This window comes from Macaca nemestrina, chromosome 10 (genome assembly GCF_043159975.1).
Source record: "Macaca nemestrina isolate mMacNem1 chromosome 10, mMacNem.hap1, whole genome shotgun sequence".
Classification (NCBI taxonomy): Eukaryota; Metazoa; Chordata; class Mammalia; order Primates; family Cercopithecidae; genus Macaca; species Macaca nemestrina.
In genome coordinates, this window is record NC_092134.1 from 25993933 (window position 1) to 26010058 (window position 16126).

General features: G+C 39.2%; 1 pseudogene; it reads right to left on the minus strand.

Annotated features, from left to right (window-relative positions):
- Positions 1-1835: 1835 nt before the first annotated feature.
- LOC105497738 (protein SET-like) lies at positions 1836-2703 on the minus strand (annotated as a pseudogene).
- Positions 2704-16126: the final 13423 nt, after the last annotated feature.

The following is a 16126-nucleotide window of genomic DNA, read 5'->3' on the forward strand; positions in this document are numbered from 1 at the left end:
TTGTCCATGCTGGTGCTTGGACTCCTGTGCTCAAGTGATCTGCCTGCCCTGGCCTCCCAAAGTGCTGGGATTACAAGTGTGAGCCACCGCACCTGGCCATAACAGGATATTCTTTTTTCTTTTTCCAAAAAAACAAAATCTTTATGTTTCTTTACTAGAGCAAGATTCCTGATCAGTATATAGTGATGTGTTTACTAAACAGAGACCTGTGCAGAAATTACATACTATCTATCTAGATAGGTTGTTACATTTTTGCCTATTGATGGAATAGTTCCGTTTATCAAGTTTTATACATCAAAAAGCTTTTGAATTTCACCAGACTGTCCATTAATTCACCTCTGAAAAAGTGGCATTTAATTTCAGCTACTATATTTACAGCATTAAAAAGCTTATGCACTAAGGTGCTTCTCTGCACAATGGCATTGAGCAGACAGAGCTGAGTCCATTATCCAACCCAGATTCATATAGTCACATTTGAGAGCTTTATACCAGAGAGCAGGGACAGTTACTGCTAACCATCGCAGACTTCTTACTCTGAGAGCCTATCTTCTTGGCCACATTCTATATAGCCAATGAAGACATGCCAGCAACCGTCCCATGTATAACTTGGCATTAGAGCACCAGGTCTGTTGGATGGTGGTGGCAGGCACCATTATTTTATATCCAGGTAAAACGCCAATTTTAAAAACTTACACTTGGAAATAAAAATCAAGGGCAGAATATACTCAGAAAGTATTCAGCAATCTGGTATCTCAAATGATGTGAATACTTTCAGAAACCAATGGCAAATTTTACCCATGTTTCCCAGCTATGGAAATATTAATACATTGATTCAAATCCCGTTACTCAATTCACATAACCCTGAGGTCATCCTCCAAAGTGCGTATCAAAAAATAGGAAGTTAGAGTGACAGAGTTTGAAAGTGATGTTATACAAGTCAAACTTGGAAGGTCATAGTAAGCATACCTATGCTGAGAGAAAAGCATCAAATCCTTTGTGTACACATTTAGTTTTATTGTAACAAAGCAACTTGTACACTTTTAACGTTTAAAACTGAGCATCATCTTTCCTTTCCAGTGAAACAAAAAGAAAATTTAAAAATAAACAGGGACAACATTTCAATAGAGAATGTCAATTCCAAATAAGATCCCACAGGTTCTGCTGATTCTCCCACTGAGTGGCAGGGCTCAAGTCATCATCAGGAGATAATTTATTTTAAAAGTGTCATCTTAAACTGCCAGGATGTCTGTCAAATATCACAATCAAACATGCCAAAGGAGAAGCCATGTTGTCAAAATGCCCACTTAACCCACCCAAACATCTCAAACCCACCCTTTGCTGACCTTCTATAACCCCATGTTTTAAAATTTCTTTTTCTTTTTTTAAACAAGAGAAAGTAGACAGATATATGTTGGTAAATGCTAACTGTCCATATTCACATAGAGACACGGTGTATTCTCTGAGCCCAACAAACAGAGAACGGAGGAAAAAAGCTAGAATTCTACGCACCACTACACAGGGGCCTGGCAGCCTCCAGCTTCCAGCAGAGCGAAGGGAGCGGGCTTTTCTTTCTTCCCGCAGAGCTTCGTGGTGTTGATTCCATACAGTTTTTATTCAGATAGTAAGCAATAAAAATGAATTTCGAGCAGAAAGGGGTAGAGACTTCCCACTGTATTCTGCTCAAGGTATTTCCCCCAAAATAAGTTGAGGAAAGAGACCTCAAGAACAGGGTGACTGAGAGAGAAAACAACAACAACAACAACAAAACTGCAACTTGCTCCCAGGGACTGGAGAAAATTTTTAAAAAAGGAAAGTTAGAATCTCTCAGTGTTCTATTAGTCATCTTCTCCTTCATCCCCCTCTCCTTCCTTTCCTTCATCATCATCATCTTCACCTTCATCCTCACTCCCTTCTTCATCAATATCTTCTAATCCTTCCTCATCTTCTTCATCATCACCATCTTCTGCTCCTTCTTCTTCGTCGTCCATATCAGGAACCAAGTAGTACGGTAATGGTTTTGGCCAAATGTCATCTTCAATGACCTCTCCTAACTCATCAGCACCTGCATCAGAATGAAAACCAGGTAAAGAAGCTCTCTGGTTCTTCATGCTGCCTCTTTCTGCTGTCTTTCTTCTGCATTTGACTTGAACATTTCATCAAATCCTTTCCAGATTTCCATTTGATTTCAGTGGAATTTGAAGATAGATCACCATTCTCATTCAGATGAAATTCTTTGTAGAGAACTTTATTTTCAAAGTAAGGATTTTCATCCACCCTGAATGTGCCCGATCAAGTTTGATCTCGGAAGCTAAGCAGGGTCAGGCCTGATTAGTACTTGGGTGGAATTAGGATATTCTTAATAAGAGGTATAGCCCAAGCAAAGGTAAAAATATAGAACAATCATGCTTGTGTATGGGCTCCTCATGGAAACCTGCTCTGCTAGAATTAGGAGAGTGGGGAGGGATGGAAGCTAATATTTTTTGTGCTCCTACTTGTGCTAGGCGCTTGTAGCTCATATGTTTTGGGGTGTTTGCTCTCCTGCAGGCCCTCTCTCTAGGAATCATCCCCATACAGGGCTGAAAGGGTAGGCCTGGAGCCATGTTTGTGCCATTTGTCCAGTCTCACATCCTGATCACGAATCACTAGACCATGGGTGAACACTGGATCTAAGCTCAGTTGATCCAGTTCTTCTCCCAGAAACATGGCACTAGGACACAGAAAAACTAACCCAGTGGACTTCCTATGGAAAGCTGGAGTGTAGAAAAGTCCAGAGTGGGAAATAGTGAGAGGTAGAAGGGAACTGAAGAAAGCTGAGATCAGTCCGCACAGCGTAGAGAAGGGAAAATGTACACAGAGAAATACACAGGATGTTGTAAGAAAGATTCAGTAGCTCCTGGGAGATGGCACATGTGCCTAGATTCCAACAATTTGGTTCCTGGTTTCTCTCCTGAGGATGCTATATTTCATTTCTTATTCCTTGATTTCAGTTGAATTAGTTTAAGTGCTTTCCTGTTCCTTACGATAAAAATAGCCTTGGCCAAGACAGTTTGTTCACATTTTTTCAGATTATCCTCTTAACAATTCATTGAAATAGATATCACTTCCACATTATTAATATGGATATCAAGGCTTAGAGCGGCAATGTGACCTGCCTATATGCATTTGGTTGATAATGGTTGAGCTAAGAGTGAAACCCAGGCCTGCCTGGCTCTAAACACCTTACACTTCTCCCTAAGGGACCTTGGCCAGTGTTTGAATCAACAGTTGATCCCAAAACACTTTGTCTGTAACTGCACAAGACACCTTCACTTCTGATGCTGTGTCTATTCAGGGCCAATTTGTTAACTTTTAGTCATTCTGAGATTCTCCTGTGGAGGTTCAAGCCCAGAAAGCTTATTTAATACATGAATTCAGAATTGGTAAGAAGTCAGATGCTGTATTTATGGCTCTTACTGAGTCAAATTCAATGCAATCATATCCTTAAAACATATCCAGATTCTAGTGAATAAAGAGAAACTGGTCAAGATTAGTAGAATTTTTCCAAATCAAGAAAATTAAGAATGTCTTTAATTTGGGGGCCAGCTAAGTAATTTATTCATCCTAAACAATACTCACTGAATGGTTGATATGCCTCTTATATTTTAATAACCCATTACAAATATACCTTCTTTGCACAATCTATATTCTAGTCATAGTCAACTCTTACAGTTCTTTCAAATACCATGCTACTAGAACCTCTATGCCATAATATGTGTGAAAATTAATTTTCCTTCCCCTATCCGTCTGGAAAACTTCCACTCTTTAGGATTCAGCTGAAGGTGTCACCTCCTCCACAAAACTGTCCACTAACTCTTAGCCTCATGAGGTTAGTAGATCTTTCCACTATGGCCCCAGGAAACCCCGACCTTAACTCTCATCACTGCATTGTAATTGTCTCTTTGCAGTTGAAGTGACATGTTCTTCTCACTCTCATGCCAGGCCACTCTCTTTCCTTTCTAATTTCTACTTCCTCCTCATCTCTTATCTAATAGGAGATGAATTGCTAATCTAATGAACTTGAGATATTGATTGGACTACATTTCATTAGTGAGTAAGGTTGCCATGGTCAAGACCACTCTATCCTTCCTGTAGAAACTCAGGACTTTCCTACCCTTCCCCTACCATCAAAGAAGGTCTGGGATGTGACTCAGGCAACCTCCCTTTCCTTCTATTTCTCTCCTGTACAGTTGGTAAAGGAAGAGATCATGTAGCCATGTGTGTGATGGAGGTGAGGCAGCTCTATCCCACAGGCCCAGCCATTCTCCCCACATCTTTGTGCCAGCATCTTCACCTGTGCATGCCTAGGTAAGCCAGGTGGGTTACATACTACCAGCTATGCTATCTTTTTGGAGGGAAAGAAATAGGAAACCCTACTTTAGTTTCCCAGCTGAAGTCAAGTGGTCCAGCTCTGGGTACCAGGAATGAGGTCATGAGTGGTGATGAGGTCATTGAGTACCTGCCCATACACTAACAAAGTGGAACTTGCTTTTCATTTAGATCTGTTTCCTTGTAAACTCTAGACTGTTGTAGTCAGCATTCTGGGCTAGGAGACTCGGAGCAGAGTTTGGCACTCAAACTCCATCCCACAACCCCCATTACACACTTTTTAGTGAAATATTCTAACCCAGTGGGTTTTGACCCTGGCTACACATTAAAATCACCTTCTATACCAGAAATCCAGATGACTCTAACACGTGGCTAAATTTGAGAGCCCTTGCAAAGGAGAGCTTCACAGTCTCCCCCATCCCGCCCTAACCGAGGGCATGAGTTCTGCTATAAGGTGGTGGAAGGAAGCTTCAGGCAACAGTAGATTTGAATAGAGCTCAGAGTGAATTGAGTTCACCTCTCTGTGCCATAGACCCATCATCTATAAAATAAGAGGATTCACTGAGAACTCTTGACATTTTGGGAGTCATAGACACCTTTGAAATTTTCATGAAAGCTATGTGCATCTCCTCAAAAAAATGAACATTTGCCCTTATTCAGACATTCGCATTCAGCTTCTGGGGTGCTTGGATGCTCTGACACCCTGGCCTACAGGATCACTGAGATTCTGTCCAGCTTTCAGCTCCAAAGGCCAATCTCTGTAATGTGCTAGAGAGGACCATTGGGCGGGCCAGGCTTCATTCCTTTTTCAATATTGTTCAAAATACATGTGCTTTGAACACCAGCACCAGCAAGATGCACATGCTGTGAGAAGCAGGGGGCATCTGATAACTGAGGGAACAGTTATCAGGGAGTGATTTATTAGTAAAATATTTATTGAGATTTTTAAGGCACCAGGCTCTAGGGATACCATTGTGAGAAAAAACATACACACACAAACCCCACATTCATGATAAGGATATATTCTGATGGAGGTTTTTAGCTTTCATATCACACTTAGTACAGGACATATGTTCTCTGAGTGGAATTCACCCATTCTACTTAAAAATCTCTCTTTGTCTCCCTCTGTCTCTTTTTCTAATGGCCGAAAGGGCATCGTTGATTTTTTAAAAGACAATACAGAATTTCCTTTGAAATTGGGCAAAAGACCCTGCCCCTTGGTCTGCTCTGACCCTCCGTTTCCTGTGTCCTTCCACCCAGAGCAAGGACTCCTTGAGGCTAAGGACATGTCCACTTGGGGCCTGCACTCCACCCTTTCACACCATGCTCTTGTCATCCGTGACCCCGTACTCCCTGCCCAAATGTCCCTGAATCTGTTCCTAGAGCTTGTGAAGGCTGCTGCTTCAGATGTCTCTTCCCCAGGCTGGGTCACACTGCTGGTTTATGTGTCCCTGGACCCAAGGGGTGGCCACAGGGCAGCAGTTTGCTGGGGATGTGAAGGAGCTTGCACGTGCAGGATGGCATATCCACAGAAATGCAAGTGAGGCCCATTGCAAGAGCCAGAACTGGGAAGAGAGGGCCATGGGCTGGGGCTGGGGAACTGCCTCTGTCCAGGCCATCGTTTTACAGCTCTGAAACTGAGAATTCTAAATTCAAACCTGGCCTTCCAGGGTATTATAAAAGTATATTTGTCTAAGTAGGTGGATAAAGACATATTTTATTGAACAGTCTCTTAGCCTGAATGATAACTTTAAAGTATTTTTATAGATGGTATTTGGGCCTCCGTTTGTACACTTGTTCCAGGCTCCACAAATAATTGCGAGAGAGTCTAAGGAAGTAGGATTATGGTATGGACCCACCCAAGTTGCTTTGTCTCCTGACAGCTTTCCTTCATAGTTTCTTATAACAACCAAAGTAATAATAGCTAATTTTTTAAAAATAAAACTCTTATTGAAGTATAATATACATATATTAAAATGCATAATCATAGAATAAATACATCCATGTAACAGCCAACTGGATCAAAACAGAACATTGCCAGCATCTCTTACACACCCTTACAATAACCACTCCCTCCATCCTTCTCAAAGGTGACCAGTATCCCATATTACTTTGCCTATTTTTGAACTTTACATAAATGTAGTCACATCATACATATTCTTTTGCATCTGGCTTCTTTCCCTCAATATTATGTTTATGATTATCCATTTTATTGCATGTAGAAATAGTTCATTCACTTTCATTGCTATATAGTGTTCTATTGAATCAATTTACCATTTTTCATTTACTTATTCGGTTGCTGATATATGTTTGGATTGTTCTCATTTGCTACTAAGAATGATGCTGCTGTGTTTATTCTTGTACCTGTCTTTTGGTGTCCATATACTTTCCTTTATGCTGAGTATATATTCCTAGAAGTGAGACTGCAGGATTTTAGGGTGTGTGAATACATTCAGCTTTACAGTACTGCAAAAAGTTTTCCCAAGAGGTTGTATAGAAAGACTTTTAAATTTTCTTTTATAGATAGAATGCTTTTCTGATTTCTCATTCTCTCATGTGTCAGTTTTGTTAAGATTTGATTTCCTAGGGATTTATTCATTTTCTTTAAATTTCCAAATTTAAAAATAGACTTATGTTGTTTCTAACAGTCTCTAATTTATTCTTAATACCCATAGGACCTATAATAATATTTCCTTTTTATTTCTAAAATCTGTGTCTTTTTTTATTTTCCTGTTTTTATTCTTCTTTTGCAAGTGATTTATTGATGTTATGAGTCATTTCAAAAAATAACTTTTGGTTTTGTTGATTTTCTTTATTGTACATTTGTTTTCAATGTTATTAATTTCTACTTTTATATATATTACCTTTTTCCTTCTACCTTCTATAGGTTTTACTTGCTGGATATTTTTCTAACTTCCTAAGAGATACTTAAATAATTGAGTTGCAGCCTTTCTTCTTTTCCAACATATGCATTTTAAGCTATACATATTCTTTAAGCACTGCTTTAGCTGTGACCACAGGTTTTGATATGTCATATTTTCATAACCATTCCATTCTAAAAACTTTCTGATTTCCAATGTGATTTTATTGTTGATTATTTGGAAGTATATTGCTTAATTTCCAAATATTTAGAGACATTGTAGTGGCCCATCGTTATTTATTTCAAGCTCGATTCCACTGTGGTCAGAAAACATGTTTATTGCAATCCCTTAAAACGTGTTGAGATTTGCTTTAAGGCCCAGTACATGGTCAATTTTGGTAAATGTCCATGTGCACTTGGAAACAGTCTGTATTCTGCAGTTGTCAGGTGTAGTGCTCTATATATATCAACTAGGCCATGTTTTATAATCATGCTGACTTTTTTGCCTGCTTGTTCTATCAGTTGCTGAGAAAGATATGTTAAAATCTCCAACTATGCTTCTGGATTTGTCTGTTTCTCTTTTTAACTCTGTATTTATTGCTTCATATATTTTGAGGTGTTGTTAATAGGTTCATATAAACTTAGAATATTTCCACTTTCCTGTGGATTGACCTTTTAATCATCTTAAAACACTTCTCTTTATCTCTTACAATTCTTCTTGCCTTAAAGTCTGCTTTATCTGATGTTAATATAACTATACAGCTTTCTTTTGGTTGGCATTACATGATATACTTTCTTTTATCCTATTACTTTCAATTTTCTGTATCTTAGTATTTAAAGTGTATGTTGTAAAAAGAATATGGTTTTATTTCATTTTTTATCCAGTTTGACAATCTTTGACTTTAAATTGGAGTATTAAGTCTTCTTGCAAATCATGGAATTATCTGCATATTTGGGTTAATTTTGTTATTTTGCTAATTGTTTTCTCTTTATTTCATCTGTTCTATGTTCCCTTTTGTACATTTTTTGCCTTATTTTGGATTCATTATGTATTTTAATAATTCCATCTACCATGAACAAGGTTTTACCTATTGTTACTATTCTTTTCAGTGATTGCCCTGAAGACAACTGCACAGATAGACTCAGCCAAGCCTAATATCAGTGAATAAAATTTGCCAATTCCTGGACAATTCAAGGAACATGAATACATCATACCCTCATATGTTTTAATTCTAAAAATATTTTAAACCACATATATATTAATATAGCTGTTTTACAAATATTCAATATTAATGTGGATATACCCACATATTTATGCTTTCCATTAATCTTTGTTCTTTCCTGTATTTCCATGCTTTCACAGTGTATCGTTTACTTTCAGCCTCAAGAACTCCCTTTAGTATTTTTTTAGGAAGCATCTGCTGATTATGAATTCTCTCATATTTTACTTGTCTGTAAATGTCTTCATTTTACTTTTATTTTAAAGGTTATTGTCAGTGGGTACAGAAGTGTGAGTCATAACTACTACCTTTCATCACTTTAAAGATATCACTCACTTATCTTCTTCCTTTCTTTGTGTGCATGTGTGACAGAGTCCCGTTCCATCATCCAGGCTGGAGTGCAGTGGCACGCTCTTAGCTCGCTGCAACCTCTGCCTCCCAGGTTCAAGAGATTATCCTGCCTCACCCTCCCGAGTAGCTGGGATTACAGGCACCCACCACCACACCTGGCTAATCTTTGTATTTTCAGTAGAGACAGGATTTCACCATGTTGACCAGGCTGGTCTCAAACTCCTGGCATCAGATGATCCACTCACCTCGCCCTCCCAAAGTGATGGGATTACAGCCATAAGCAACCCCACACGGCCGCCTAGCTATAGTTAAACCCCCATTTTTTTTTAATCATATCAAATTAGTATTTCTTCTTTAAAGGTAATATGTATTGTTTTCAGTTGACTTTAAGATGATATGTTCTTCTTTGATTTTTGAGTAGTGTGTGATTTCTGTTCATTAATTCTCTTCGGAGTTCATAAGACTTCTTGAATCTATAATGCAGATCAATTTTGGAAATTTTTCCGCCTCTATCTCTTCATACATCATTTCTCCCCCATTCTATTGATCTGTTTTGGAAAAACAGATCAGTTTGGGAAAATTTTCAGCCTCTATCTCTTCATACATTGTTTCTCCCCCATTCTATTCCTCTTGTTCTTCTGGGGCTCTAACTACTTATTTGTTCAAACTTTCACTCTGTCCCACATGTTTCTTAGGTTCTTGTCCATATTTTCCATTCTTTTGTCACTCCAGATGTTTTCTTCTGACAAATTATTCAGTTCACTAATCCTATCTCAGCTCTTTCTAATCTAATGATAACTTCGTATGTCAAGTTTTTTATTTTGGATATTGTATTTTTCAGTTCTGGAATTTTCATATGATCATTTTCAATAGTTCTATATTCCATGCTGAAAATTACCATACCACCATCTAATTTCTTTCATATACTTATGACAGTTATTTTAAAGTCTATTTTAACTCCAGTATCTTTATTTTCTATTGGTTTCTTTATACTGTCTGGCTTTCTCTTCCTCATGGTTGTTGGACATTTTGTCTTATCTGCAGGTGAATCTGGTAATTTTAGATTTAATATGAGATATTATACATCAGGCTGTTGATTATGTTATCTTCCTCCAAAGATTATTAACTGTTGCTTCTGGCAAGTAACTAGGTAAAGGCAGATTGACTCACCTTAATTAAGTCAATGAATGAACAGATTCAAAACTGCGCATTAGTCTTTATGAGGGTTGTTGCATTTCTAGTTAATCCATATTTCTAGATTATAACCCTTGAAAGTTCCATCTGAAAACACTGAGTAAATGTCATGGTTCCTTTTTCTTGACCCTAAACTCCAATTTTTGTCTCCTTTAGCTCCATAAGTGTGCCAATAGAGATGCTCAACTCTTCACCTTTCAATCTTTTCTGTCCAGATTCTGGGTATCTAAGGTAATCCTTGTCAATTAGCAGATGCCTTGTGGGGAAAAGCAACACAGAACGTCAGGTTCACAGGTCTTTTCTTCCCTTCTCTCTGTGATCTTAGGCTCTTAAGTCCTCCCAGCCTTGGCAGTTCTCCAATGTCTTCAAAATTATTTTTATTTTTTATTTTTTGTTTTTGGGATGGAGTCTTGCTCTGTCACCCAGGTTGGAGTGCAGTGGCATGATCTTGGCTCACTGCATACTCCATCTCCCGAGTTCAAGTGATTCTCCTGCCTCAGCCTCCCTAGTAGCTGGGATTACAGGTGTGCACCACCATACCCAGCTAATTTTTATATTTATAGTAGATACGGGGTTTCACCATTTTGGTCAGACTGGTCTCAAACTACTGACCTCAAGTGACCCATCTGCCTCGGCCTCCCAAAGTGCTGGGATTACAGGCTTGAGCCACTGAGCCTGGCCTAAAATTAATTTTTAAAATTTCATACAGCTTTTCTATTTGTCCTTAGTGGGAAAGTTGGTCTGAAGTAAGATAGCTGTTATGAAAGTTTTGATAGCTGACATTTATGAAGAGATTAATATGTTTCAGGCACATTTTGCACACTTTACGTATATATACTCACTTTACAACAATTCTAAGATGTGAGTTCTCTTATTTTCCCGGCTTTACAGAGAGAAGAAATGGATCACAGAGTGATGAGTAGTTTGTCCAAGATCATATAGTATAAGTGATACATCCAGAATTTGAAGCCAGGCAACCAGGGTTTAGGACCCTACACTTAGCCATAGAGATCGAAACCTCTTAATTCTCAGCTGTCCTGTATGCATTTGGGATCATAAGGTATACCTAATGCCTCATATTAAATACGCATTTTGCTTGAATGAATCTGAGTGGGTTTCTGTTACCTGCTCTCAGATGATTTCTGACCAAGCTCTTTGGACAAACTGCCTCTTGCACCAAAATGTTTCTTTAGAACAAAAGTACATATTACTAATATCCTTTCCCCAAATGGGTCTTATTTATCTTCCCAGAGCTTCTCATTTTTTATTATCCTCATGATCTCATTTACTTTCCTTGTTTTTAAAAGGGCACTCACTGGGTAATTCCCTCACACCCATGGTTCCAGCAAACCCGTCTATGAGAAGTGAAGGATATATTCAAGCTAAAAGTAGACAGCCTCAGTGAAGGAACAAAGTCCTCCAGCAAGGTTAAAATTCCACCAGGCTTGTGTTTCAAGACCCAAAGCACAGCTTGAACAGGAGAGGTAATTGAGCCAGCTGCTGAGAGGCACCAGCCACGTCCCCCCAACTCATTAATCTGCCTCCCTCTGCTATGAAAGGGACCCAGGGCTTCGATTTTAGCAGCGTGAGGAAACACACCATTTTCATGCATGGTTCCATAAAAATCGCCTCCTGGAGCTCTTATCTAAAAAAATAAAGAAAAATACTCACAAGAACAGTCTTTGCAGCTTCACATCGTTTTTTATTTAGCAATCTTAGTTTATAAAATTCAACCAGCTGTTTATTTTTTCCACTACTGGCCAAACATAGTACCCAGTGGTGGTTTATTTGGGGTCCATTTTGGCCCACACCACGGTCTAGAGTTGGGGTAAGTTCAAAGGAGGGTGTTTGTCTTGGAGGAATTGGAGGTAAGAAAAAACAGTCTTTTCAGGGAAAATGGCCCTTCAATCATGATGGAAATATTTCCTCTTTATCATGACAGAATGGGGGAAAGGATAATAGAAATTCATCTTATCTAGTGGATATGCTGTTACCTGGCATTCAGAGAGAAATCTAAAAACTTAGTAAGAGCACCGAAAAGGGGTTAGGTTGCTCATCTCAGAGGATTCCAACAGGAATTCCCACCTCCTATGTTAAGATAATGATGATGATCATGATCATGGTCATAATCATGATCATGATGATGGTTCATTTTATTGGCTATCATGTGTGAGATGAATTATATACCTTATCTCTGAGCAACATGAAAGGCAGTTGTTTGCATCCTATTTTACAGATAGGAAAATGAGGTTAGAAAAGTTGTATAATTTGCCCACAGTTTCTCCGCAAATGGTGAAATTGGGATTCTACCCTAAAGCCCATGCTCTCCTCAAAACACCACATTATCTTCTGACTTCTCTGTATTGTCACACCAAAGTGAAAATGAATTTTTTTTTTTTTTTTTTTTTTTTTTTTAGATAGAGTCTTGCTCTGTCACCGAGGCTGGAGTGCAGTGGCATATCTCGGCTCACTGCAACCTCTGCCTCCCAGGTTCAAGCGATTCTCGTGCCTCAGCCTCCCAAGTAGCTAGAACTACAGTGCCACCATGCCTGGCTAACTTTTTGTATTTTTTAATACAGACGGGGTTTCACCACGTTAGCCAAGATGGTCTCCATCTCCTGACCTTGCGATCTGCCTGCCTCAGCCTCCCAAAGTGCTGGGATTACAGGTGTGAGCCACCACGCCCGGCCAGTAATGAATATTTTAAAATAAGGTCAAATCAATGTTGTGACAGAATAACTACTCTCCCACAAAGAAATAAAAAATACTGCAAAACCATTAAAGATTATTTTACAGTAATGAGTGGGAAAGTTCCTAGCTCCAGAAAAAGACAACTAACACTGAACAAAGGTTCCAAATATCCAACCTTCTAAATAGACCCACAAACAACTGAGTCAGACATCACCCAGGACTTCTTAAAAGCTGCAGAACTGGTTCTTTATCAAGAGGAAAGAGGTTGTGGGAAGTCTGGGTAATTAGTCACAGGCCTAGTGGGTCCTGCCGTATTTGGGGTCTGACCCTTTTCCTTCTACAGTGGATGGGAGGGGTGCTTCTCCACCTCCTAACACAACAGTTCTCAAATATTTTAGTCACAAGACCCTTTTACATGTTTAAAAATTACTGACAGCTCTAGGGAGTTTTGTTTACAGCACCTGTGAACATTCACAATATTAGAAATTAAAACTAGAACTTTAAAAATATTTACTTACTAACTTATTTAAAAATAATAAAAATAAACGCATTGCATGTTAACATAAATAAGATTTTAATGTAAATGTATTTTCCAAACAAAAAATTAATGAGAATAGCAGCATTGTTTTACAGTGTTAAAAACCTCTTTACTGGTGAAACCCCGTCTCTACTCAAAATACAAAACTTAGCCGGACATGGTGGCGTGCACCTGTAATCCCAGCTAGTTGGGAGGCTGAGGCAGGAGAATCACTTGAACTCAGGAAGCAGAGGTTGCAGTGAGCCAGGATGGCACCATTGCACTCCAGCCTGGGCAGCAAGAGTTAAACTCCATCTCAAAAAAACAAAACAAAACAAAAACAAAACAAAAAACAAAAACAAAAAAACCCTACTGTCCACTTTCATCCAAAATTGCTAGATTCTTATATCTGCTTCTTCATTTTATCTGTTGTATTTACTTTGATTGAAGAATATGAAAAACACTGACCTTGCACAAATGTGTAATTGGAAAAAAATGAATATTTTAATAGCTGTTAATGTAGCTGTGGATATTCTTCCTTGATATTACACAAAAACTTAACAAATAGTTATTTCTTAAGCATTACAATGTAGAATCTGAAACCATGTTAATCATTTCTGGTCTTTGCTATTCATGTATTGAAATCCATTGGTCTTTCTTGTACTCAGAATGGATCTTTTTATCCATTTTTTTAACATCATCCATTGGTAATTGGAAATATTAGTTATTTGAGTTATGCAGATTTTCTAAATTGATACATTTCATTACACTAGTCAGAAACCATACTCTTTGTCACCTGTGATGTCATTAGAAAAGTGTTAAGTATGGGAAGCTATCAAGCTTATGGTTGCAGATGCAAATTTTGAAAAATTCTAACTTCTGCTTGAAAACCCATTGTTTTTTCAAGTGACAACAATACTGTCAGTTACTTTTTTGGAAGTGACAGGCTCTCTTTGTACACTTTCAAGGAAATAGCTGCCAAACTCTCAAGTTGATAGAGCAATAATTTGTTTTTTTGATATTGTTTCAAGTAAAAATGGTGTTCCATGAAAGAAGGGGCCAGTTCAGCTTACAACTCAGTTGCAAAGTGTTTTTTTCTTAGGACAGCCATCATACTTTTGCATGCAGTAGAAGTGCCTTATGTATATTTCCCATTCCATCACAAGGAATATTGTTATTAAGATGTATACATCCAGGCACAGTGACTCACACCTGTAATCCCAGCACTTTAGGAGGCCAAGGTGGACAGATCATGAGGTCAAGAGATCGAGACCATCCTGGCCAACATGGTGAAACCCATCTCTATTAAAAATTTAAAAATTAGCTGGGCATGGTGATGCATGCTGTAGTCCCAGCTACTCAGGAGGCTGAGGCAGGAGAATTGCTTGAACCCGGGAGGTGGAGGTTGTAGTGAGCTGGGATCACGCCACTGCACTCCAGCCTGGTGACAGAGTGATACTCCGTCAAAATATATGTATGTGTGTACACATATGTATCTCTCTCGAAGGGTTGAGATTTACAAAATTTAATAATTTTTACTGCTTCATCAAAGCATTCTTTTTTTTTTTGAGACGGACTCTTTGTCACCCAGGCTGGAGTGCGGTGGCACAATCTTGGCTCATTGCAACCTCCACCTCCTGGGTTCAAGTGATTCTCCTGCCTCAGCCTTTCTAGTAGCTGGGATTATAGACACCTGCCACCACACCCAGCTAATTTTTGTTTTTTAATAGAGGTGGGTGGGGTTTCTGCCATGTTGACCAGGCTGGTCTCAAACTCCTGACCTCAGGTGATCTGCCCATCTCAGCGTCCCAAAGTTCTGGGATTACAACCATGAGCATTCTTAATGGAAACTGGAATTCTTTTTTCCTACTGGTGAGTGTGTGGTGGTGAAGAACCTAATGGCTGCTAGTATATTTGGGTACCACTGCCTTCATTCATGCTGAGCTGCTAGCAGTTTCATCTACCATTATTGTACCATTAGTGCAAAAGTCAACACAGTCAGAAAGGCAAATGTTTTATTATGAAAATGATTTTAACCTTGTGAATCCCCTGAAAGTGTCTTGAAGACCCCCAGGAGTCCATGACCACACTATAAGAACAGCTGTCCCACCAAATTGAAGGAAGATGAAGCTTCAAGAAAATCACTGAGGGGGTTGCTTGCAAGAAGTGGAGATTGGCACCCTCCCTGGATGTTTGTGGAACTTCCGAGTCAGTAGGCAAATCCTGGGCTGCCGTCACAGGTGAAGGGATTCTTGGGAGAACTTGGCGTGCCTATCCTGGAATCTGGGGGGGGACCACAACATAGGATTGTGCATTTTAAACATTCATTAAGAAGGCTGGCTGAGGGCAAGAATAGGGGCTGAGGGAAAAGGGTAATTTGTCCATTCAGATGAGGTGCTCTTTTACAGCCTGCACAAGGCATAATGTGTATCAGTGGCAGCTCCAGGTTGGAAGCATGCATGCACCCAAGGACTTCCTACCTGGAGATTTCTAAAATCATGAGGCTAGCTGGAGTAGCCCCCAATAGTATGGAGAGATGGGATGGGACTGTGCATAATGTGTGTCTTGGTCCTCTGAGACTGCCGTAACAAAAATACCAAAAATACCATAGACTGGGTGGTTTATAAACAACAGAAATCTATTCCTCGTGGTTCTGGAGGCTGGGAAGTCCAAGATCATGGCAGACTTGGTGTCTTGTGCGGGTCTGCTTCCTGGATCATAAATGGCTGTCTTCTCACTGGGTCCTCATGTGGTGGAAGGGGCAAGACAGTTCTGTGGGGCCTCTTTTATAAGGGTACAAATTCCATTCATAATCACTTAGTAAAGGCCCCACCTCATTATACCACCATATTGGGGATTAGGACTTCAACAAAGGATTTTTGGGGGACGCAAGCATTCCATCTATTGCCTTGTGCCTAGGAAGAAAAT